The sequence below is a fragment of the Talpa occidentalis genome, unplaced genomic scaffold (genome assembly GCF_014898055.3).
Source record: "Talpa occidentalis isolate TD23 unplaced genomic scaffold, MPIMG_talOcc4v2.1 talOcc4.12, whole genome shotgun sequence".
NCBI lineage: Eukaryota > Metazoa > Chordata > Mammalia > Eulipotyphla > Talpidae > Talpa > Talpa occidentalis.
This window is the reverse complement of record NW_023601212.1, coordinates 55641747-55666669: the sequence shown is the minus strand read 5'-3', so window position 1 is coordinate 55666669 and position 24923 is coordinate 55641747. Positions and strand designations below refer to the sequence as shown.

The following is a 24923-nucleotide window of genomic DNA, read 5'->3' as shown; positions in this document are numbered from 1 at the left end:
TTTACTTCACTTATGAGCTCATGTACAGAAGTTGGCCAGCTGCCACTAAATTATAATTTTTTTCTGTTTTATTGAGAAATAATTATGATACATCACTGTGTAAGTTGAAGGTCCACAGCATGACAGCTTGATTTACATATGTTGTGAAATGATTCCTATAGGTTCAGCTAATATCCTTCTTCTCGTGTAGATACAATAAAAAGAAAGAAAAGAGAAAATTTTGTGATTAGAACTCTTAGAAATTACCCTCTCAACTTTCTTACATATCATATAGAAGTGTCAGTTATCATCATCATATTGTACACTACACCCCAGCAGTTCTTTGTCTTATAACTGAAAGTTTGTAACTTTTGACCATCTTCCTTTAATTCCCCTTCCCACTTCACCTTCCACTTCTGGTAACCACTTTGTTAACAGAAATCTAATCTCTTTGTTAGGAGTTTGGTGTTTTTCTTTTTTTTTTTAGATTCCACATACAAGATTATATAACATTTGACTTTCTCTGTCTGACTTATTTCACTTAGCATAATGTCTCTAGGACCCCTCCATGTTGACACAAATAGTAGGATTTCCTCTTTTTGTGGCTGAATAATATTCCACTTTCTGTCTCTGTGTGTGTGTGTGTCTAAGTCACAACTTCCTCATTTCATATCTTGGCTTTTACAAATAACACAACTTTCAACATGGGGGGTGAAAATGTATTTTTGAGTTAGTGCTTCATTTCCTTTGGATATATTCCGAAAAATAGAATTAATGGTAGTTCTATTTTTAATTTTTTGAGGATCCTCCAATTTGTCTCCCACTGTGGCTGCATCAATTACATTCCCACCAATAGCGCACCGCATTTCCCTTTTATACTTCTCTTTGCCAACATTTCTTATCTCTGGTCTTTTTGATTACGGTCATTCTCATGAGTTCTATCTCATTTTGATTTTAATTTGCATTCTCCTAATGACTAGTGATGTTGAGCATCTTTTTATGCACCTGTTGGTCTTTTAAATATCTCCTTTGGAAAAATTGTCTATTCAGGTCTTTCATCCATTTTTCAACTTTGAGTTGTATTAGTTATTTATATATTTTTGAACATTAACCCCTTATCAGATAAATGACTGCAAATACATTTTCTGTGTGATGTTGTTTCACTTTGTGGGCTGTTTCTTTTGCAGAAACTTTTTTTTTTAGTGTAAAATAGTTCCCCTTTATTTATTTTTTTACTTTGTTGCTGATGCTTTAGGTGACTATAACATTTTGAGGATAAACTTTATATCCTATTCCTTTCTGTATCAGCCCTACCACAGTAGGGGCTGAGTCAATGTTTGAAAAATCAATGAATGAAATGAATACACTTAGAAGAGTGGTGACTTTTGCTCTGTCCCTGAGCTAGAGTGATTAATTGAGCTTGTTCATGTTCCATATTGTTGTTATTATCTGGGTTACTGTGTTTATATAGCATTTAATTGAACAAACTTTCTTTGCTCCAATGCATAGTCTTTGCTCCTTTGTCAAAGATTAGTTGACCATAAATCTTTGGGTTTATTTCTGGATTTTCTATTCGATTCCATTGGTCTGTATGTCTGTTCTTGTTCCAATACCATGCAGTTTTGATGATTATGGCTTTGTAGTTTAGTTTGAAGTCTGGGAGTGTGATGCCTCCATTTCCTTCTTTTTTTTTTTTCAGTAGAGCTTTGGCTATTCGGGGTTTTTGGTGATTCCATATGAATTTCATCAATAATTGTTCTATTTCTTTGAAGAATGACATTGAAATTTTGATTGGAATAGCATTGAATCTGTATATTGCTTTTGGTAGGATGGCCATTTTAATAATGTTTATTCTTCCAATCCATGAGCAGGGGATGTCTTTCCATTTCTTTGTGTCTTCTTCTATTTCTTTTAACAGTGTTTTATAGTTTTCTTTGTATAGGTCCTTTACCTCTTTTGTTAGATTTATTCCCAAATATTTGATTTTTTTTGTTTCGATAATAAAAGGGATGGTTTTTTTGATTTCTTCTTCTTCAGATTTGTTGTTTGTGTATAGGAGGGCTACTGACTTTTGCGTGTTGATTTTGTATCCTGCCACTTTACTGAATTGATTGATGAGTTGAATTAGTTTTTCTGTGGAGATTTTGGGGTTCTCTATGTATTTTATCATATCATCTGCAAATAGTGATAGTTTGACTTCTTCTTTTCCTATTTGGATTCCTTGGATGTCTTTCTCTTGTCTTATTGCTCTGGCTAGGACTTCCAGTATTATATTGAAAAGCAGTAGTGAGAGTGGACATCCTTGTCTTGTTCCAGATCTTAATGGAATTGCTTTCAGCTTTTCACCATTGAGAATGATACTGGCTGTTGGCTTGTCATAGATGGCCTTTATGATGTTAAGGTATGTTCCTTGTATCCCAAGAATTTCAAGGGCTTTTATCATGAATGGGTGTTGTACTTAAAGCTGGGTCGCTACATGCAAAAGAATGAAGCTTGACCACTACCTCACACCATACACAAAAATCAACTCAAAATGGATTAAAGAACTAGACATAAGACCTGAAACCATAAAATACATAGAAGGAAATATAGGCGAAACACTACGGGATTTGCACATCAAAGACATCTTTACAGACACATCACCCAAAGCAGTGATAGTGAAGGCAAAGATAAACAGCTGGGACTATATCAAATTAAAGAGCTTCTGCACAGCAAAAGAGACAATAACAAAAACAAAGAGAAACCCCACCAACTGGGAGAACATTTTTGCACCCAACACTAATGATAAAGGACTGATCACAAAAATCTGCAAAGAGCTGATGAGACTCAGCAACAACAAAGAAAATAATCCAGTCAAAAAATGGGCAGAAGAGCTAAAAAGAAACTTCTCTGAAGAGGAAATGCAAATGGCCAACAGGCATATGAAAAAATGTTCAACATCACTTGTCATCAGGGAAATGCAAATCAAAACTACCATGAGATACCATCTTACACCAGTGAGAATGGCACATATTAAAAAAACTAGCAACAACAAATGTTGGCGAGGGTGTGGAGAAAAAGAAACTCTCCTGCACTGTTGGTGGGAGTGCAAACTGGTCCAACCACTGTGGAGAGCTGTGTGGAGATTTCTGGACCAACTAAACATAGAGCTTCCATATGATCCAGCAATTCCACTCCTAGGTATTTACCCAAAGGACACAGAAACATCAATTCCAAAGAGCACCTGCACCCCTATGTTTATAGCAGCACTGTTTACAATAGCTAAGCTTTGGAAACAACCCAAATGCCCAAAAATAGATGACTGGATCAAGAAGATGTGGTGCATATATACCATGGAATATTACTCAGCATTCAAAAAAGATAAACACATGCAATTTGCAGCAACATGGATGGCGCTGGAAGGGATCATGCTCAGCGAAGTAAGCCAAAAATAAAAAGAAAAATACCGGATGGTCTCACTCATAGCAGGAATCTAGAAAACTTAAATAAGGGACCAGGAAAATGAATATAAGAAAGTGAAAATCAAAATCAACAAAAAACTATGAACCAGAGACACTTTTTGGGGGGGGGGGGGCGGGAGGGGAAGGATTGGGGTCAGAATGGGGCGTTTGCAATTGTATGGGGGAATATAAAAATAAAATTTATTATAAAAAAATATATATAGCATTTAATAACTCCCTTGTTCTGTCAAATTTTACAGAAATTGAAGTTTTAGTAATAAGGGAAATTCTTGCTTGATTGATTTCGGCACGACGTCAGCCTCAGTTCACATCTGGTAGCTTCCAAGTCCTCACTGCTAATGGGATTTTGTATTTTTCCTTCTGCCTGCCAGATCCAAGTCTTAGAGAAATGACCCTCAGCACCTATCATTAAGAAGTTTAATCTCTCATCTGTAGATGAGCCTGATTTTAGGCGCATAGGGCTGACGTTAGCAAAAAACGGGGTTTTAGCAGAAGCAGGAGGCCCTAGGGTAGAAAAGGAATGGATTAAGATGATAAACTTCATCTTGGAGACCCACCTGTCTACAACCTATCAGGTGTGGACACAACTTCAGCTTCGCCAGTTCTGTTCTCTCTTCCCACTCCCTCCAGAGCTCACAAGTCCCTTTTCCCTCCCATTCTTCTCTGGATTTATCCACTGCTGGCTCATCTAGCTCCAGTCATGCTCCTTCCACTGTACATCCAGGTCTTCTGACTTCAGATTTTTTTTTAGTGGTGTCTCACTAGAGACCTTTAAACAATGTTCATTCACTTAATAAACCTTTATTGAGCCCCTAATATGTGTCAAGCACTGTTCGAGGCATTGTGAATGTAGCAGTAAAAAAGATAGAAGTCTTGACCTCACACAGCTTATATTCCAAAGGGGAGAATGCTATACTATTGTTAAACAAATGAACATGCCCAGAACTTTCTGAGACAGTATGCACTAAGATATGCATCTCCAGAAGAGCAATGCTTATTCCAGCATCTACCTCCTCACTATCCAACAACTGATCCCTGCAAAGCACTATCACAATCTCCACCATGACAATGGCTACCATGGACAATGGGCATCCTATGTGCCCAGAACTGGGGGACTTCTTCACATGCATAACTGTCTTAGTCCTCTCAGCAATCCTGGGAATAGTCACTAGCATCAGATCACTTCACAGATATAGAAAGAGAGGCTAGTCAAGGTTTAATAACTTGTTATTACAGGTTCAGGTGGCAGTGATTTGAAAGAGCTAGGATTTGATCCTGAGCAGCCTGGAGGCAGCATTTATACATTTTACCAATCTGCCACACTTCCCAGAAATAGAAAAGGGAAATTGTCTCATCAAGGATAATGTACAAAGCTGAAGTGGTGAAAGAAAAGCTTTGTGGAGGAGTGAGCGATAGAGGTGACCTGGTTCCCCTCCATCCTAAACCACGTATATGGTTGTATTGTATGTGGATATGGATGTGCATGTATGTATGTATTATATCTGTGTGTTTATAGAAGCACAGGTACACACACACACAAAGGCACACTTGCTCCTTGAATCTTGCACCCAGAACCCATGGCCTGCACAGCCTTACTAACTCTTGTTCCTGAACTGGGAAAAGAGGAAGGCACTGTCTGATGGGCATGTCCGTGGACAGCTCTACTTAAGGGACACACGCACGGCCAGTGCTACAGTCATTTGAAACAACTCTTCTATCCCTTCTAGAATAATCTATGGCACTATTTTTATTAATGGAAACTAGCACTAGCATCTATGATGTCCAAGTTACTGTGTAGAGTCCACTTAAATATGAATTATGTATCATCTTTGGGAAAAGTCAATCTTACTTTAAAAGGTTCAAGAGAGTTTGCCAAGTCCTCCATCCACCCTCGTTAGCCATATTACTTATCCTTGTGCTTAATTCATAAATTAAATTGCAATTGCAAGGTTATAGTTCATGAATCAGTTGAATTGCTAGGTAATGCTTAACATAAGTGAGCTCAAACATCTCACAGCCTCTGCAAGGCAGAAAGAAGAGGTCCAAGTAGATGGGTGCTGGGAGGGTGGCTTTTGAAAGAGCTCCAGCTACCTTCTTCTGAGCCCCACTCCCACCTTCAGGTACAGAGGTAGAACTGGGTTGGAGTCCTGGTCTCCCCCCCTCAATAATCGTCACCATTGAAATGTTTAAAAGCCACGATTCCCACCAGAATGGCTAATATCAGAAAATTGACAGTAGCAAGCAAAGCAACAGGAACCCTCATGCACTGCTGAGAGTGTAAATTACTGCAGCCATTTTGAACACTCTTTGGCAGTATTCACCAAAGGTCAGCACAGGCACACCTTGTGAGCCAGCAACTCCATGCCTAGGTATATATTGAGTGAAGTGTGTGCATATGGTCATCAAAAGACATGCATAAAAAGGTTCAGAGAGGCACTGTATTATAACCAAATAACCCACATGCCCAGCAACACTAGCACGGATAACAGCCCTGTGATGCCTTCACTCAAGGCAGGCTCTACTCAATGCAGGGTCTACCACACATGGGTGACTTGAGAACATAATGTTGGTGGAAAAGTCAGAAGAAAAACACAACTACACCATGCTGCATGCCTATCCCTTTAAATAAAGTTCAAATGTGCACAAATCTCATCTCCATGGTTAAAAGTCAAGATAGCAGTAACTTCCAAGAAAGATAGGAGGTAGGGATGAGGAGTGGGCATGTGGGGACTCCTGGGATGCTGGGAATGTCCTATTTCTTGACTCGGGTGCTTGTTACATAGGTGTGCTCACTTTGTGGTCATTTACTATCCATAAGCTTATGGGTTTTAAACTTTATACTTCACTTCAAAAAAAAATTGTTAAAGGTTAGAATACAGTCCCTGAAAGACAAGTGATGTCTTACACAATCAGATATGATCACAGGCTCAGGGGCTGTCCCATCACCCCCTCAGACATGCTGCTGGCGGATCTAGATGTCACAACTCTGTTGGGGTGGCTCACTGCGTTAAAGGAACAACCACATCCCTGCCTTTCCCTCTGCCCGCCAGAAGGTCCTCACTCAACATAGGGCCAGCTGGCTGTGAGGAACAGTCAGAACTGGGATGCAGGAGGAAAGCTGGTCCTTCCTAAGACTTGGGTCTCCCAGTAACTACTAAAGGGACTTGTGAGAAAGGCAGGGAGTGGGAAAGGAGTGCTTGGGTTCTCTGAGGTGGATCCCAACAACACAGAACCGGTCTGCCCACACAAGGTTTGAGAGGACAGCGCCCCATAGCCTCGCTCCTACTAATACCCCAAAAAAGAACATTTTACCCCCCTAAACAGTGTCAATTTTCCCCGTGATCACTGCCTACGATTCAATACTTCCTATGGCCTCCATTCTCCTGCAAAGAAAGGTCAACAGAGATAACCAAATTTAAAAGTAGATGAGAGACCTTCCTGGTGGCTTAGGGATTAAGCCTCAGTGCTACCACTACGGCCTGAGTTCAATCCCCGGCCAGGGAGCTAACCCACATATGGCGCAGCAGACCTCGCCTGTCTCACCTGCTGCTCCCTACAGCAGTTTATTTCAGTAGATCCGCCTATTCTGCTCCCCACTCTGTCTCTGGTGAATCATCTCACCTCCCCTTACCGCTGGTCTGTACCCCAGTTTTTCTACACACACACACACACAAAAGCAAAAAATAAAAGTAGATGAAACAGCACCTCATGTAAGAGCATATCCAAATGATCAACAAGCATGAAAAGATGTTTCATATCATGAGTCATCAGGGAAATGAGAATTGAAAACCACTGGGAGATACACTCATCTGCCACCAGGGTGGTTAACCGGAGAAGGCCTGACAACGCTAAGTGCAGGACACAGGGCGACCATACGCCCTGCTGCCATGACTGTGACTTGGTCCACCAATGTAAAACCAGCTGTATCTACCAGTCCTGACCACTTCCAGTAATTCTTCTCCTGGAGATAGACCCAAGTGAAATGAATGCTAGTGTCCACCAAAGACAAATAGAAACATCCAGACAAGAATATTTGGAGCAAAATTTTATTCCTTGTAGCCAATCTAGATCCAACCCAAATGTCCAGCACAGGAGAGTGAATAAATATCTTGAGACATATTCACACAGTGCAGCTTGACTCAGCAATGCAAAAAAGACCAAGATGCACAGCAAAGCCTGGATGCACCTCTCATCAGGTTGAGTGAAGAGGTGGCAGACACGAGATTCCATACTGTGCCATCCTGCTCACATGCTGTTCTTTAAAACAAGCCAAGCTAATCTAGGGTGATAGAAGGGTGTTGTTTCTCCAACAAAGGAGTTGGGGAAGAAGGAAGGAAAGGATGAATGACAGAAACATCAATAAAACTCCTCCTTCTCAAATGTAAACAGGTGCAGTCATTCTGGAAAACACTATTTCTTAAAAAGTTAAACTGCCACTTACCACATAACCCAACTAGCAGTTTTAGGTATACTTCCTAGAAAAATGAAAAGTATTTCACACCGAACTTGTACATGAATGTTTACATCAGCTTTATTTAGCAACTGCCCAGAACTGGAAACTTGCATTTGCCCCAATGTCTTTCAATGATGAATGAATAAACTGTTCCACCTAGACAATGGAACGCTACTTGGCAAGGAAAAGGAATGGGCTACTGATATTTGCAACAACATGGATACATCTCAAACATATTATGCTAGTCTCATAAGGTTACATGCTACATGAATACTATATGAGTTATGAGTCCATTTGTATGATATTCTGGAAAAGACAAAAATATAGGAACCAAGGATAGATCTGAATCTGTTCAGAAAAGTCTGGATAAAAAGGAACAGCAGAAGAGAAGCTTTTGGGTATTGTTCTGTATGCTGCTTGGGATGGTGGTTACAACAATCTGTGTGTGTGTGTAAAAATGCATATACTATATACAAAAAAAAAGAATGTTACTGTGTGCAATATTTTGTTAATCAAGTAGGAAAAATATCTACTCTTTCCTCATGAACCTGAACTTCACTCCTTGAGCTCAAGTAGGAAGGGCAGATTGTCTTCAAGGACTAGGACAGGTCCTGATATTCATGAGCATAATTTCTTATCCTACTGTTGATGTGGTTTTGGAACAACCACTGTTCAATGAAACACTATTACTGCCATTAAACTGAGCCACCCCCATGACTCTCCCCAGGAGTCTGAGGTCATAGCAATGCAGAGTCCCTTTGGGGGCACAGAGGAAAACTTAATGTCCACTAACTCCAACTTACCCATAACCCAGGACTTCTCCCAGGCAATGGAGCCAGGGAATGAGCTGTATTTATCTGCATAGTGAGAACTGCAGGATGGGGTCTTCATGATCAGTTAGCCCTGGACATGCAGAATGCCCACTACTCCCTACAAGGTCACGTCTGTTTTTCCTCCATGCAAGTACCCACACTGCTTGCTCTGCTTAAAAGTCCTTCCTCCCTACCCAAGTCCTTGCCCCTGTACCCCTGGAGTCTTCAGGACCCTGCTGCAGTATCACTACCTATCCCTCAATTGAGGCAGAAATCTAGCACTTTGTGCCTCAAGTCCTGTTGATTTTCCTTTTAACTACCCATAAATGTTCCCCTTTCTCCAGCCATACCATCTACACTGATGTTCAGTTCTCATCCTCTCATACGTGGGTCTGCACCAGGCTGAGATAGCCCCCCAGGCTACCCTCTCTGTGCTGACCTCATAGTCCTCTAATTCTTCTTCCCCTTAAGACCTTCTCTGGCTCTCCCTCAGTGGGGAAGGGGCAGGAGAACCTCTGGAGGTTAACCCCTTGCTATTCTTCCCACTCCCCACCTCTTTGCCAAATACATCCCTACACACCTATAAAACTTAGCCATCTGGGGCCTCTCCTGGTGGCACAGCGGTTGAGCGCTGGACTGCAAAGCTGCCCGCAGCCTCTGCAGTGCTGGTTCGAAATCCGACCACCGGCGAGGGTCCCACATGGCGCACAGACCTCTCCTGCCGCGCCCGCTGGCCCCCTCAGCAGTGTACTTCAGAGCTTCTGTTCTGCTTCCCACTCTGGCTCTGGTGAATTCTCTCACCCTCCCACACTTCTGACTGTACCCAGTGCTTGTATAAATAAATAAATAAATCTTAAAAAAAAAAAACAAAACAAAACTTAGCCATCTGCTCTTCTGGTCCCCATTTCTGCTCACACTGGTCCCTCTGCCTGGAGTACCCTTTCCACCCTTATGTCCACCTATTCTAATTTTCTTTAAGATCTTTCTCCATGCCACCTCCTCTGTGAAGCCTCCTCTGACTGCAATGCCCTTTCCCGTCTCCACAGAGACACTCATGGATTCAACAATAGTCCCTACAGATCAGGACAGTAAGTCAGATGGATAAGGACCCTGCCCTGGAGCAGCTTCCTGCCTCCTGGGTGAGACTAATGCTAAGCACACATGTGCACACTGCCATTTCAGAGTAATGCAGCTGCAGGCTAGAGAGTGCTGGCAAGGTTGTGGTGTCCTTGAGGGAAAGGTCACTTAAGCACTAAAGCAGGAAGTCCTTTTCCCTCAACTTCCTGAGCACTTGGCTTTCTATATGGCCTCTCCCAGGGAGGGCTGCCAGACTCAGCAAATCAAAATATCACACAGTCCTTCTTGTATTTAAAAAGTGTGTTTTTTTTTCATCTGAAACTCACATTTAACTGGGTATCTGTATTTTATCAGGCAACACTAATCCTAGAGACTCCCCACCCTGTGAGTTCAGAGAACGAGGATTCTCAGACCCTCAGGACCCCATACTGCAGCTGGCTTCAGTAGGTGTTCACTACACAGTGAAAGCATGTTCCAGAAAGCAGACTAAGGAACAGCACTCATTAGCCTGCCTTGCATCATTTGGTCACACAAAAATGACTCCCTGCTCCCCAACATTAGATGCCACCATTTCTGCCTAAAGAGGGCTGGCTAGAGACAGCTGGGGGTGGCGGGTGACTTGAGAAGAACTGGCTTTAGCAGCCTCCCACCCTCTCCATCATTGCCTCCCCTACCTCTGGTAAGAAAACCAGAAACACATTTTAAATGTGAAATACGTGATATGGAAAACTGACATTTTTCTCCATGTGTGTACATGAATAAAGGCATCTTTGGAAAACTTTACTGTATTTATTAGTGTGCAGTGTACAATCTAAGAAAAAAAAGTCCCATCTAGTTCCCTGGCCACCTACCCAGCCTCCCCTACACTCCAACTCTATGGAAATTGTAGCACTGGGAAAAATAGCTGGCAGGTAGGTGTTTGCCATATGAGCAAGTGGCATGAAAAGAATGTCTTGTGTACAGTGAAGGATAGAATTGGACTTGTGGTGAACTTCATGTAGTGTGTGTACACATGGTGATTTTCAGCGATGTACACCTGAAGCTTCTATAATCTTAAAATACAATGTTAGGGTAAAAAAAATTGTTTTTAATAATAAACCTTGAGGAAAAAAAAGAGAAAAGAAAAAGAAAAAAAGAGAAATCACTGTCTTGTGATTCTGAGTATGTGTCTGTGTCTCCAGCAAGCTGATGCCCTGTATCCTTCCCAGCCCTGCTCGTGGCAGCAGCTTAGGAAATATGGGATGAAAGCTTCAAGAGCAATGGCTCATACTTGACATTAAAGCTGCCAGTCAGCATGCTTGCACACAGGAAGGCCGCTTCAGAAGTGGACCCCAGATTCTCCTTGGAGGTCAGCAACCCCATCAAGGCCCAGCCTAAGCCATGGTTCACCCACAGCAGCCCAGAAAGGGTGTGGTCTAACAGCCCAGAAAGTTCTATGAATAAGCCCAGTCTTCACTGCCAGAGCATAAAAGGAGCACTGTCCTGAGCTGCCCCAGCCCCTGCTGGTTTCAACTCAGGAGAATGTTGTTGCTTGAACCTCTTTTGATTTTAAAAAGGACAAGGAAAGGCACTGTATAAACTATTTTACTTATGACTTTTTTTCCTCCTTACTCCAAACTTTTGCATGATGAAAACCTTGCGTTGATTTGTGAATTGCCAGTCTGTATTTGTGTAATGAGGAGGGTAAAGACAGAGGCCAAAATTATTTTCATTTCCCTTGCATGTTTCTCCAGAACTTACCTTTCATGGAACATGCTATATTTACTTCTGTGTAATGGGGGCCTTATTTGGTGAATTATACAACCGGAGAAGCTGAAAGTTGCCTTCCTAGGTTATATGATGTCCAGTGGACCAGGACAGCTACACAGCAGTCACCGGAAATGAGAGAGGGCCTGATCTATGCAGGAAAATGTTCCTGGACATTTTGATGGGCATACTGTGGCCTAGCAGGTCAGAAGTGTTGACCTTCATTTTTTTAAAAGATAAATATATATTTTTTTAAGATTTATTTATTTATTTATACAAGCACTGGGTACAGTCAGAAGCGCGGGAGGGTGAGAGAATTCACCAGAGCCAGAGCAGGGAACAGAACAGACAGACTGACGAAACACACTGCTGAGGGGAGCAATGGGCGCAGCAGGAGAGGTCTGCTCGCTATGTGGGACCCTCACCAGTGGCCAGGGAGTGAACCAGCGCTGCAGAGGCTGTGGGCAGCTTCGCAGCCCAGCACTCAACCACTGCGCCACCAGGGAAGGCCCTAAAGATATATTTATTTATGCATATAAGAACTGAGGTACGGGGCCTCCCCGGTGGCGCAGCGGTTGAGCGCTGGGTTGCGAAGCTGCCCGCGGCCTCTGTGGCGCTGGTTCGATCCCCGGCTGCTCCCCGGCCACTGGAGGAGGGTCCCACATGGCGCGCAGACCTCTCCTGCCGCTCGCTGCTCCCCTCAGCAGTGTACTTCGGTCCTTCTGCCTGCTCTGCTCCCCGCTCTGGCTCTGGTGAATTCTCTCACCCTCCCGCGCTTCTGACTGTACCCAGTGCATGTATAAACAAAAAAACAAACAAACAAATAAATAAATAAATAAAACATGCCTCTATTAAAAAAAAAAAAAAAAAAGAAAAAAAAGAACTGAGGTACAGGCCAGAGATGCAGGGGGTGAGAGGATTCACCAGAGACAAGAGTGGGGAGCAGAACAGGCAGATTGAAATACACTGCTGAGGGGAGCAGCAGGAAAGACAGGAGAGGTCTGCTTCGCCATGTGGGTCATCTCCCTGGCCGGGGATCGAACTCAGGCTGCAGTAGCTGCAGATTGCTTCACAGTGCTGACGCTTAACCCCTTGTGCCACCAGGGAGGCCCAGGAGTGTTGACCTTTAAAGGAAAGGTGTCTTTCAGAGCAGAGCAACTTGATCTATGCTTGTAGAGTGCCTTAGTTGGAGTACTTTGGTCTGCATGTAACAGATCCTCTGATTTGCCCTTCCTCACACACACTTTGGAAGTAGACATTTCCAGGTTTCGTTAATTCAAAGATTCAGAAAGCATCCAGGTAGCTCTACTGCTGTAGTAGCCTGCTGGAGTGAGTGGAAATTCCAACTCCTTTGGAAAATGAGCACTACCTACCAGCGCTGAACATAACCCAGTGACTCAGCAGCGTACTACCAGGCAACCCAGTCTTCATGGCAGAAGAATGCCCACGGCAGCACTAGTGGTGTCACTCCAAATCTGAAAACTATTCACATGTCCACCAAGAGTAAGTGAATAAATCACAACATATTCTCCCAATGGAATTCTATGCAACCATGAAAATGAATTGCCTACCTCTACTCCCAACATGAATGAATCCCACAGACATAAAGGAAATGAAAGACGCAGACACAGAAGAGTTCTATGTATTCAGAACCCTGACCTTCAGGGTCCAATCAGATTCCATCTATGTAAAGGTATAAAATCAGGCAAAAGTTGTCTACGATGTTAGGTGCCAGGATAGTGTCTGCCACTAGAGATAAGTAGTGATTAGAAGAGGCTAGTAACATGGGTTATTCAATTTATGAAAGGTCTATGTGCTTAATAAATTTCTATATAGGTATTATGTGGGTTCCTATGAGCACTCATGGGCAACTGTGATTTATTTGCTGTCTGCAAATCACAACAGAGCATTCCTTGACTACCCAAGGAGAATAGCCCATATCACGAGGCAGGCCCAGGGACACCTAGGCTGAGGTTGGCCTGTTACGTGATGATCTCCATGGTGGTCTCAGGATAACTTTGCCTGTGATAACATCAGTACATACACAAATGTCTCTTGAGTTATGGTCACAATGCCCCCTTCTCTGTTCTTCATAAAACATTATCCTCCATTCCATCCTACCCTCCAGACTTTATTCCTCATACCATTGTCACAGCATCACTTTTTACTAGCCTGTATGATTTCACTAAATGGCCCAAGAACTTCTGCTCAAGTAGCAGAGTCTTGCCTTGCAAACCTGCTCCACAACTGTTGTGTTTCTCATCACGTTCCTGCTGCGAGGTGGCAACAAAGTTCCTGTCACAACAGTATTACACTTCAGAAGTTCAAAATTGCAAAAAAGAAAAGTGTCTAATAGTTCTAGTTTTCCTTTCTGCCTTTTTCAGAGGGTTGGCCTCATCCTTACACTTTTCCTTCATGGTTGTAATGTGCTGCCAAACTACACGAACCTCTTGACAGAGTTTTCTGAAAGCAGGAATGTGGGCATTTCCCCCTCGTCTTTCACCTTTTAATAAGAAGGGAAAGGTCTCCCAGAAGCCCTTCAGGCGATTTCTCCTCCAGGCCCATCAACTTGAATCACTCAGAGGTCCATGTTCTAGCAGTTTGAGAGGCTGCAAAAAAAAAAAAAAAAAAAAAAAAAAAATTGTATGGTCTCACTCATAGTAGGAATTTAGAAAACCTAAATAAGGGATGGGGGAAAAGACTAATTATAATAAAGTAAAAATCAAAATCAAGCAACTATAAACCAGAGACACACTACGGATGGGGGGCGGGTAGGAAGAATTATGGTCAAAATAAAGGGGGTGGGAATTGTGTGGGGACTATAACCAAGATGAAAATGCATACATTGTGCAAAAATGAAAAATGATGTAAAAAATATCTGACCCCTACCAGAGGCTGAAGGAGGGAAGGATGAAGAAATGACTGTCAGGTGGGAAGCCAACAGCATCTACCCCATATAATAATAAGAGCTGTGAATGCTACCGGAAGTTAATCACGAGCCAGGTGCAGAGACAGGCCTCTTTCTGACAGGGGGTTGAGATGAGAAGATAGTTCTGGGCTATCAGAGAGCCACATCGAGGAGAGAGGACTGAGGGTTGGCATCCAGGATCCAGTTCTGATTCTTCTCTAACCAGCTGTGTTACTATGGGCAAGTTACCCAACTCTGAGTTTATTTCCACATCAGTAACATGGGGAGACTGGATCAAGTTCAAAGTCAGTACATCCTTGCACGAGACTCCATGACTTTGAGGCCCTTGAACGGAGGTCATGGAAATGCTTTTGTTGCTGATATCAGATAATTTGGTCCAACCGTTATTATTAAAAGTTTTCCTTTTGGTGTTTTTGAGGTTGGTTTGCTTCCTTCTGTAAGCACTTTATCAGAGCTCAGTTCTCATGCCTACTCTCTGGCCTCCTGACAATCATCCATATCCTCCCTCTCTCTTTCTCTCTCTCCCTACTAGACCTAACCCATCCTCCACTACCCATCCCACTAAACATCACATTTATATCAACTAGATATAAATCTAGGGTTTTTTAATTTTTATTTTATATATTTTATATCATTTTTCATTTTTGTACGATGCATGCATTTTCATCTTCGTTATTGTCCCCATAAAATTCCCACCCTTTTTTTGTTTTTATTTTTTTACCATAGTAAAAGAATGTTTTTGATATCGCCAACACTGCCCTAGAACTTACGAAGAAATGGATTTGGCCGAGAATCACTCATTTACCCACAACTGACTAACTTCGCTAAAGATGAAGGTGTACTAAGCATAGAGTTGTCACAATGATGATGTAAATTTAGTTCAGCCACCTATGCATCCTTAGTCAGTGATCTGGTAAAGTCTTCTAGCCTCTGCTGGCCTCTGCAGTGTTCAATCCATTTTCTTCTCACTCAACAAATATTTATTGAGAAACTACTGTGTAGCAGATTCTGTGCATACAAATATACCACATAGAATATTCTGTGTACAAATATAAATAAGACATAATCCATCCTCTTAAAGAGCTTTCAGTTGGCATGAGAAACAAATGATTTAGCTATAAGGATGAGGAAAAGTAATGATTATAAATCTGTACTAATGGAAATTAGGAAATGAAATGAAAACAAAGCACAGGATACCAAAACATGTTAACTAGGATGCAAGTAGTTAAAGTAGTGCTTAGAGGAAAATTTATAGTAAATGCATATATTTTAAAAAGAAGATGTTAAATCAGTGTAAGATAGAGGGAGGTGTGGGAAGTGGGGTACTGTGCCTTTTAGTAAAAATGACATTTTAAAGGTTAAGGCTGGAAGAAGGTGGGAAGGGAATTTCAGAAAGAACAACTTCAACTTGAACAAAAGCATATAGGCATGAGCTAGCATGGGTATGCAGGAAGATTCCAAACAGTTCAGTACTTCCAGAATAAAAAGTGTGTGGAAAGAGAAGCAGAGGAGGCTGTGGGGGCAGGTGGGGCACATTCTAAAGGTTTCACATGTTCTCCCGAGAATCTTGGCCTTACTCCCCGGGTCACTGAAGGGTGAGAACCAGATCACTAATACGGTTCAGGATTTCTTTTAGAAGAATCTTTCCAGATGTAGTTGTCTACATCGATTTTCTAGAATGCATGACATTAAGGTGGGAGGGCAGAGAGGCCAGAAAAGAGACCATTGGTATAATTCATGCAAGGTGTTAAGGTGGGAAGGCAGAGAGGCCAGAAAAGAGGCCATTGGTATAATTCAGGGGTGAGAAAAGGGAATGTGTACGTGAGCAGCGGTGGTAGCCTGAGGGAATGAGCTGGAGATGGAAGGACATGGTACTAACAGGAGGAAAGGGTGAGGAAGATGAGTCTAGACTGGCTTTTCTGGTGAGTGGTGGTCATATTCAATGAGAATTAGAAACCCAAAGACAGATTCGAAGGTGACTTGGCCATTGTCTTACTGTTTTAATTATCTCCTCCCTCATTTTGATATACCTTGCTATGGGGGAAATACTATTCTGGCATTACCATTTCTGCCAGGAATTTGGTAACCTCTCTGAAAATCCTTACTCCCTTCAGGGTACCCTATACTCCCTCCTCTGAGGGACTGCCCTGTCTCCCCATTTCACCCACAGGACTCCCCAAGGTACACCAGGCATTGGGTTTTTCTCCCTGGGTTCTAAGTCCCACTGTATTGAGTATCTTATCTTCCTATATTCTGAGCCGCCTCCCTGTTTCATGCACGTCTACCTTTTAAGAACAAGGTCACAGACTACAGCCGTGAGCACTAGATTTCACTTATACATGTGGTTTATTTGGTCTGCCCTGTAGTTTATATATTTAACATATATGTAATATATATACACAATATTCTTAATGTAAATGCCTTTGAAAAAGGGACTAGGCTCTGTCATAGTCCCTTGACACTCTGATTGTCTCATCCTTGGCTTGCCAAATGGTTACTTCCCTCATGGCTGGCAGTCACGGGCTTGTGAATGTTTAAGCTTCACTGGGAGGTCAGAGGCAGGGAGTCCAGTCCACTAATGGGGAATATCCTCACTGCCCAGGTCTTTTGCCTCCCTATCAATTTTTCTCCAGGGTTTGGAGAGAAAGGACTGATTTCCTGTAGAAGATTTTCTCAAAGACTAAGTTTTCCTCTCCCTCAAAAAGAAAAAATCAGTTGCCTATATATTAAGTCGATTGCTATGAAATTGCCAATATCCAACTGGTTTTGCCTTAAAAAGAAGGCAATTTCTAATACAATTCTGGCTTACTGACTAATAGAACAGTGTTTCTCAGCCTGGGTTGCAAATTAGATTGTTGAGTCGTTTTTTGATTTTTTTTTTAAATTCCCTTGCTAGGTCCTCACCCCTAAGACAATTATATTTGAATCTTTGAGGCTGGGGGCAGGCATAGGATATTTTAAAAGTTACTTTGCAGTCAGGGTAAGGACTGCCACTTTAGGACCCCTCTGGGTTAGTCAGGAGAGAGGTTCAAAGATCCTTCGGCTTACCTCCTTAACACATTACCTGTGGGTGATGGGAGCTTCCTGGCACTCTGAGCAGGAAACTTCTGGAGAGAAGTTTGAGGAACCTGGAACTCCCATGTGGCCGCAGTTACCTCATGCAGTAATTAATGCAATTACTTCATGCATTAAACTGAGTGAATAAAAAATCAAAGCGCTTCCATCATAGTAAAAAGAAAAAGTGTATTAAATGCCCATATGCATGTGGTACCATCCAAAGCATATTACAAAATGACTGCCTTGTGGGAATTAACAATCTGGAATTTGCAATATTGTCTCTGCCAAACCCACTGAAGAGCCCTTTGGCATTAGAGAAAGACACAACAAACTAGAAAATTTTTTGAGGATGTGGCCCTGCACATTTACTCAAGAGCATACACAACAACAAAGCATGCATTTTGGAACAGTTAATTAAATGACTGCAGCTAGACATGGCAGTTAAGTGAAACACAGCTTTGAGAGCTATAATTCCTTTGCATGCTGAGTATCTCTAGGAGTTTCACTTCTCCCTCATGTATTTTTCCTTTTGCTTTTAATGAACAGGAAAAAAAAATAAACAGATAAATATATTTTCAGAATGAAAGGAAAAAATCACCCATATTAGTTTGGGGGATGATGAAAATGTTCTAAAATCAGATTATAGGGATAGCAACTCAACTCTGTAAATAGACTAAAGACCACTGATTTACACACTTTAAACAGATGAACTTTATGGTGTGTAAGTTATATCTCAATAAATCTGCCTTTTAATTTTTTAATGGTTTATTGATGAAACATTGCATTATAACATAAGTTTCAGGTGTGCAGGCATTATAAATCAACAGCGGTAAATAGAACATTTAAGTCACCAATAAAAGTCCAATTCCATCCTTCACCACATAATTGACTCCTTTCACCCAACTTAACCCACCAACCCCTTCCCTTTAGTAACCACTCATTTGGTCTTGCCATGTATAAGTATATTTTTATTTAGTTCCTTTGTTTGGTTTCCTTTTGTATCATACGAGTAAAAGCATATGGTATTTTTTTAAAGATTTATTTTATTTATTTATACAAGCACTGGGTACAGTCTGAAGCGTGGGAGAGTGAGAGAATTCACCAGAGCCAGAGCAGGGAACAGAACAGGCAGACTTAACGAAGTACACTGCTGAGGGGAGCAGCAGGCGTGGCTGGGGAGATCTGCGCGCTCCATGTGGGACCCCTCGCCCGGCAGCCAAGGAATCAACTGATGCTGCAGAGGCTACAGGCAGCTTCGCAACCCAGCGCTCAAACACTGCGCCACTGGGAGGCCCAGCATATGGTATTTACCTTGCTCCCTCTGACTTATTTCTCTTAACGTAATACTCCCTAGTCCATCCATGTTGTTGATAACTACAGATTTCATTTTTTATATAGGTGAGTAGTATTCCATTGTGTATATCTACACATCTTCTGTGTCCATTCATGTGTTGATGGGCACTTAGGTTATTTCCAACTCTTGAAAGCTGCTCTTAAAAAAGTACTACAGTGGGGTCCTCCCAGGTGGTGCAACGGGTTGAGGGCAGCATTGTGAAACTGTCCACAGCCTCTGTAGTGTGGGTTCGATTCCTGGCTGGCCAGGGAGATACCCACATGGTGAGGCAGAACTCTCCTGTCTCGCCCTCTGCTCCCCTCAGCAGTGTATTTTGGTCCGTCTGCCTGTTCTGCTCCCCGCTCTGTCTCTGGTGAATCCTCTCACCCTCCCATGCCTCTGGTCAATACCCCAGTTCTTGTTTGTATAAATAAATCTTAAAAAAAAAAAAAAGTACTACAGTGAGAAGGAATAACCGAAAGATTGCCATTACTTTCAAAATATGCATCCTTAATTCTTAGCAGAGAAGGTGTGTGCCTTACAACGCTGTGACTCAGACTTGACTGGTTCACTCAGACTGCATCAACAGTGGTCCCATGAAGGGTTAAGTGGGCAGTGCTAAGTGCTTATGCAAGGGTTGGGCACGCAATAGCTCTAAAGAGCTGGTAGAAGAATGAAAGAAAGGGCTTTGCTCAATTGAGAAAGAAATGCAGCCACAGTGGTCCACAGAGAGCCCCAGCCTGAGAACAAACCTGTCTGGGAAGCTGAGAGGCAGCGCACAAGCTCCTGGCAGGGACATTTGCTCCTTCACTCACCCTCTCCCCAGGCTCCTGATTTCTTGGAACAGCATGAGCTTTCCTGTAGCTCCCTTCAACTTTCTCGGTGTAGCATTAAGTTAATTGGTTTCAGCAGGCTCCATCACAGTGTGTGCATTAAGAGGGCTAAAAAGAAGGAATGTATGTGTGTGTGTGTGTTTGTGTGTTTTGTATTCACATATGTAGGCACGTTGAGACAATACTCCCTTTATACCTCCGGATTGCTGGACTGTTATTTGAGTCCTGGGGCTCGATACATTGGCAGACTTGGAAATTCTGAAAGTCTAAAGAAAATGCTTACCAAGATGAAGGGGCCTAGAAAGAGGCCTCCAGAGCTGACTTCCCACCTCTGTAGGACCTGTTCTCCTAAACCTTCTCTTTCAAGCGTTGTGTGTCTGCCATGGGCCGTTGAAGGTGTTACCACTCCAGGGTTTACAATCCAGGGGAAGAGGCCAGACATGTCACCAAAGACACATTTCTACAAGCCATACCACAAGAGAGGGACAAAGCAATGGGTCTCAGAAGCCCTTATAACATGCACAGGTGGCAAGGTTAGGAAGGCTTCGTGAAGGCATTTGACAGATATATAACACTTTTACCAGTGGAGGTCGTGGTGGGGTGAGATGGGACTCCGGAGGGAGAATTGGCATAGTCACAACAGTGGGGGTGGGATGAGGGGCTAGCTTCAGAGAACAAGTGAGCCCCTTAAGGGAGAGGGTAAAGAATTAGCAGAAAATGGCTTGGGAAGGTAGACTGGGAAAATGCCAAGCAGGGGAGTTGCTAATGAATTCTGGGGGCCAAGGAGAAGCCACAGGAGGGCGCTGCACTAGGGCTACTAACCAGGATTCCTCTAGCAAGAGGTAGGTGCACTGCCCCTTGGCTGAAGGGGATGGCCACATTCTTGCTCTGGTTTCACCTCTGGTGCACTTCAGCACAGCAGTGCAAAATAGATTCTCCGCAGGAGGCACTCTGCAAGTGGAGATGAAGATCCAGTCAAGTCAGACTGTGTTTACGCGCCTTGCTGTTCAGAGACAGGAGAGAGGCAAAGGCAGAGATTAGATAGATACCTGGAGTCACAATATATCACAAGGGTTATAAAAGAAGCATCACGGAAGTCTTGATAAAGTGCTCAGACCAATGGGGGCTCTCAGACCAATTCTACTTCTTAATGCCAGACTGTAAACTTCTCAAGGATGGGGATCAGGCTGTCTTTGTCTTTGATGGTCTGGGTATAGTTCAGTGTCTCCCATTTGGTAGACATTCATGGGAGGGAGGGAAGGAAAGAGGGAGGGAGGCAGGCAGGCAGGAAGGAAGGACCTATCCCCAGGTTACAACCTCTCTCACTAGTTGAGTCTGGCCACTCACAGTCAGAAATGCAAACAAAAGTGCCATTGGTGCAGCAAGAGATAACAAAATGTATATTGTAATTAACAGGGTAGAGGAAGAGGGGGAACTATGGTTCAAGGCAGAGCTGCAGTTACAGGAGCCAGCCGGGTGAGTAAGTCCTGCTGTCCAGAGGATGCAGTTTTTTTTTTTACCAAATACTGCACCCCTCCCCCATCACCCAAAGTCCAATGCTCACCTGGCCACAGGTGCAGATACCTTCCACAGTAGTCCCAACTATAAAGAGAGCACATCCATGTGCCTCACTCCCTTTTATTTATTTTTTTGAAGATTTATTTATTTATTCATATAAGAACTGGGGTACAGGCAAGAGGTGTGGAGGGTGAGAGGATTCACCAGAGACAGAGTGGGGAAAAGAACAGGCAGACTGACCGAAATACACTGCTGAGGGGAGTAGCAGGCGAGTCAGGAGATGTCTGCTGCACCATGTGGGTATCTCCCTGGCCGGGATCGAATTCGTGCTGCAGTGGCTGCGGATAGCCCCATAGGTTTGGTCTTAACCCCTTGTGCCCCCAGGGAGGCCCACCTCACTCCCTTTTAAAGTCTCCCCAGATGGCCCCTCTGCTCCACCCCTTTCCCAGTAGCCCCCTTCCTCAGAAGATCAGCAGTAGAGTTGGAGTCTGGCACTGCATAGGCTTCCTTTCCCCAATTTGGGCAGTGTCTGGATATCTGGGGAGTGGGAGTGGGGGCTTCAGCTCTTCATCCTGATGGGGAAAAGCATCACAGTCTGTGCCCAGGCCAGAAAGTCTCTGCAGGTTATACTGCGGGCCCCTGGAGGGCAGGGCTCAGCATCCTGGAGCCACTCCAACAAACCAATTCTCCCACTTTGCATCATCTTCTGAGGATGTCTGTCTTTGAGTTCATATTCAGTGCCTGATTCTGGTTCAAATTGCCCCTCTTTCTCCCACTCATATTTTGCTCATCTCAATCCTCCCTCCCTGACAATACCAGCCCACACTAACTTCCTGGATCCTGATTCTTTCAGTGATCATAGTGGCTGCGCTGCATAATCGAAGTAACTGCATTATTCCTTGCATTTGCTTCCCATGTACTAGTCAGGTAAACTCTTTGAAGTCAGAATTTCTTTTTTAAATTATTGAATTCCCCGCAATACCAAGACTGTACTGACACTGAAGGGTTGCAAAATAGGATCAATTACAGAGAAGGGGCAGAAACTAACCTCATGGAGTGTCAACCACTGGGCTGGTGAAAAGAAAACTTGGGGACAGATGTGCCGCCCGCTGCTCCCCTCAGCAGTGTATATCGTCTGTCTGCCTTTTCTGTTCCCCACTCTGGCTCTGGTGAATTCTCTCACCCTCCCACGCTTCTGACTGTACCCAGTGCTTGTATAAATAAATAAAATAAATCTTTAAAAAAAAAAAAAGAAAACTTGGGGACAGAGCCATTGATACAGAGGCCCCAAGCCCAGGGGTCTTCACTGAGGACAGAGAGGGGAAAAGGTGTATTTGCCCTAAAGCATATGAGGTAGGTTGAAGATTTGATGAATGTGAAAATTAAGCACTGGAGTAAGTTATCTAGAGATGCCATGAACCCCTCTCTTTGGTTGTCCTTAAAGACGGGGGTGGGAGTGTTTTAGGGTCATCAAGAGCTGAGTTGCAGGTTAAGCAAACCTTCTGAGTAGTGACAGTAGACAGTTACCCCTGTTGTCCTTGTCAGGGATACAGGCAAGAAAGGAAAGTCCTTTTGATGTAAAGATTTTAGAGGAACTTTTGATTTACTCTTTTGTTTTATGAGCTTCTGATGTCGTGAACAGGTGCAGGAAGATTAACTAATTACAGGCAGATCACTTCTCCTCTGTAGAGAAATAAGGTACATGTTCATAACATCTAGCACATTTCCCCAAAAATTATACATTCCCTGGCCAGAAAATAATCCTCACCTGCCCCCAAAGCCTTTCCAACTCTGTCCAGTAAAAGAATGCTACAAGATATACTGCATTTGACATTGTACTCCTTCCTCACTGGCCAGTGTTCTCCTTCTAGAACTGTCTCTCTAGAGTGTGGGGCAGGTATCAAGACCAATTATTTCTCCAGAATCTCCCAACAGTTAGTCCTCAATAGATACACACATAAATAATAACTAACATTACACAGTAATTTCAAAGTTCTTTCCCCACACATTTCCTAATTTAATCCTCACAAAAACCCTTGAAGTACTGTGATTAACTCCCATTTTCCAATTAAGGAAAGGGACACCCTAGGAGGTTAAGTAACACACCCAGTATATTACTCAGCAGGTAAAGAGTTCTTTCCACTACATTCCGCTGCTTAAATGAACTATCTCCTGAAAAACAGTGTCAGCTCGGTCTCTCTCCCTCACACATCTTATCCCATGAAACAAAATGTACTATAGTATTTCAGGGTCAGGCACACTAAATCCAAGCTTACGTGTGAATAATATTTCTGGGTCAAGCACCAAACACACATGTTTACGGTCAATAAATGAATGTAAGTGTATGCATTTACAAGCGAATGCTCTGTGTGGAGTGGAAAGGAAACGACTTAAGGGGCAGGAGAATCCTTCATTCAAGCTATTTATAGGGAATGTACAGGGCACCCAGCATTGCGAACCCACACTGCCCTACCCTTATGGGACTTAACCGTCCATTGCAAGAAACAGACAGTAAACAACTAATAGGACAAGAAGTGAAACACGGTTTTGTAAAATGCTACTAAAGTGGCAGGGTGCGGGGGGGGGGGGGTAGGGGGGCTTTGCTCTGGTGCTAAGGCACAACAATTTGTACTCACTACAGGAAGGTTGGTGTCCTTTGGTCAAGGGAGATACATTTAAATAGGCAGAACTTCCAAGTAGAAGTCGAGGCCAATTAAAAGGGCAAAAGGAGGAGAGATAGTGCTTCTCAGATACAAATTGACCTAAGGGGACCCCAACTCTCCAGTCCCGCTGCCTGGCTGCTTGCCTACCTACGACAATCAAGAAAGAAAAAAACAAAAGCAGGAGAGAAATAAGAGGTCAATTCCTGTAGCGGAACTGGGCGGTAGCGAGGAGGCAGAGCTCGACGAGCCAGCGCCGAGAGAGTTAAACGGCTCGGGCCGGCCCGCAAGGGTTAAGAGGGGCGGGTGGGAGCGGACCCTGTAGGCCCGCCCACCGGCGGGCGGGGGCGTGGCCTCGCAGATGGCGCCCTGGGATTGGTGGCCGGGAAGGCGTTGCGCTAGGACGGTACCAACAGTCGGGGGCCGCGGAGGCGGGGGGTGGGTGTGGGGCGGCCGGCTCTGCGCGGGGAGAGGTGGCCAGGGAATGGCCGGGCCGGGGGTGGGCGGGAGCCGCAGTGGCGGCGGCGGCTGGGAGCGGTGAGCACGGTGTGGGGCTGCCCCTCCCGGAGGCGGCGGGGGCGGCCAGGGCCGCGCCGCACCGCACCGCGCGGGCGGCCATGGAGCGGGCCTAGGGCCGGCAGGTGAGCGGCGTCGTGGGGGGGCGGGGGGGTGACGGGCGAGGGCGCGCGACCCCCGCCCCCGGCGCGGCGCGGCGCGGCGGGCGGGAAAGTGCGGGCCGGCAGGCGGGGCGCGGTGCGCGGCCCGCGCCGGGCAGGGACCACCCGGGGGCGGGGCGGGGCTCCCCCTCCCTGAGGAGCCGGGCACCGGTCCCCCGAGCGGCCGCCGGCGAGTCCCACACCGGGGCCCGCCGCCGCCTGCGAGCCCGGGGCGGACTCCTGCGGACAGCAGCGGCCGGAGGGACGCGGCCCGCCCCCGAGGCTCCTCCTCGGCCCGCCCCGAGGCGCGGGCCTCACCTGGGGACACCCTGGGTCCTTCGAGGGACCGACTGTCCTGCCCCGACGCGGTCCCCAGAGGCGGCTGCCCCCGGGGCCGCCCTCGGGTTCC

At 44.3% G+C, this 24923-nt stretch overlaps 1 protein-coding gene and 1 long non-coding RNA gene across 9 annotated transcripts in view; one reads left to right on the top strand and one right to left on the bottom strand.

Annotated features, from left to right (window-relative positions):
* Positions 1-24923, bottom strand: LOC119241238 (uncharacterized). Of its 7 annotated transcripts, none has more exons than XR_008551141.1 (7): positions 23835-24001; positions 22698-22881; positions 20503-20631; positions 19964-20140; positions 17522-17612; positions 14032-14137; positions 1-178 (listed from the first exon to the last, which is right to left on the bottom strand). It is a non-coding gene; the product is annotated as an uncharacterized LOC119241238 (long non-coding RNA). The 7 variants fall into 7 exon arrangements; XR_008551138.1 differs by having other exon boundaries at positions 20503-20683; positions 22726-22881; XR_008551139.1 differs by lacking the exon at positions 23835-24001 and adding an exon at positions 22967-23102 and having other exon boundaries at positions 20503-20683; positions 22726-22881.
* Positions 24299-24923, top strand: part of FAM20B (FAM20B glycosaminoglycan xylosylkinase) — a 29009-nt gene continuing 28384 nt past the window's right edge. Inside the window, exon 1 of one of the 2 annotated variants that reach the window (XM_037506397.1) lies at positions 24299-24499. The gene's annotated coding sequence lies outside the window, so the exon portion shown is untranslated. The remainder of the gene's footprint in view (positions 24500-24923) is intronic. The other variant, XM_037506395.2, reaches the window with a different exon arrangement.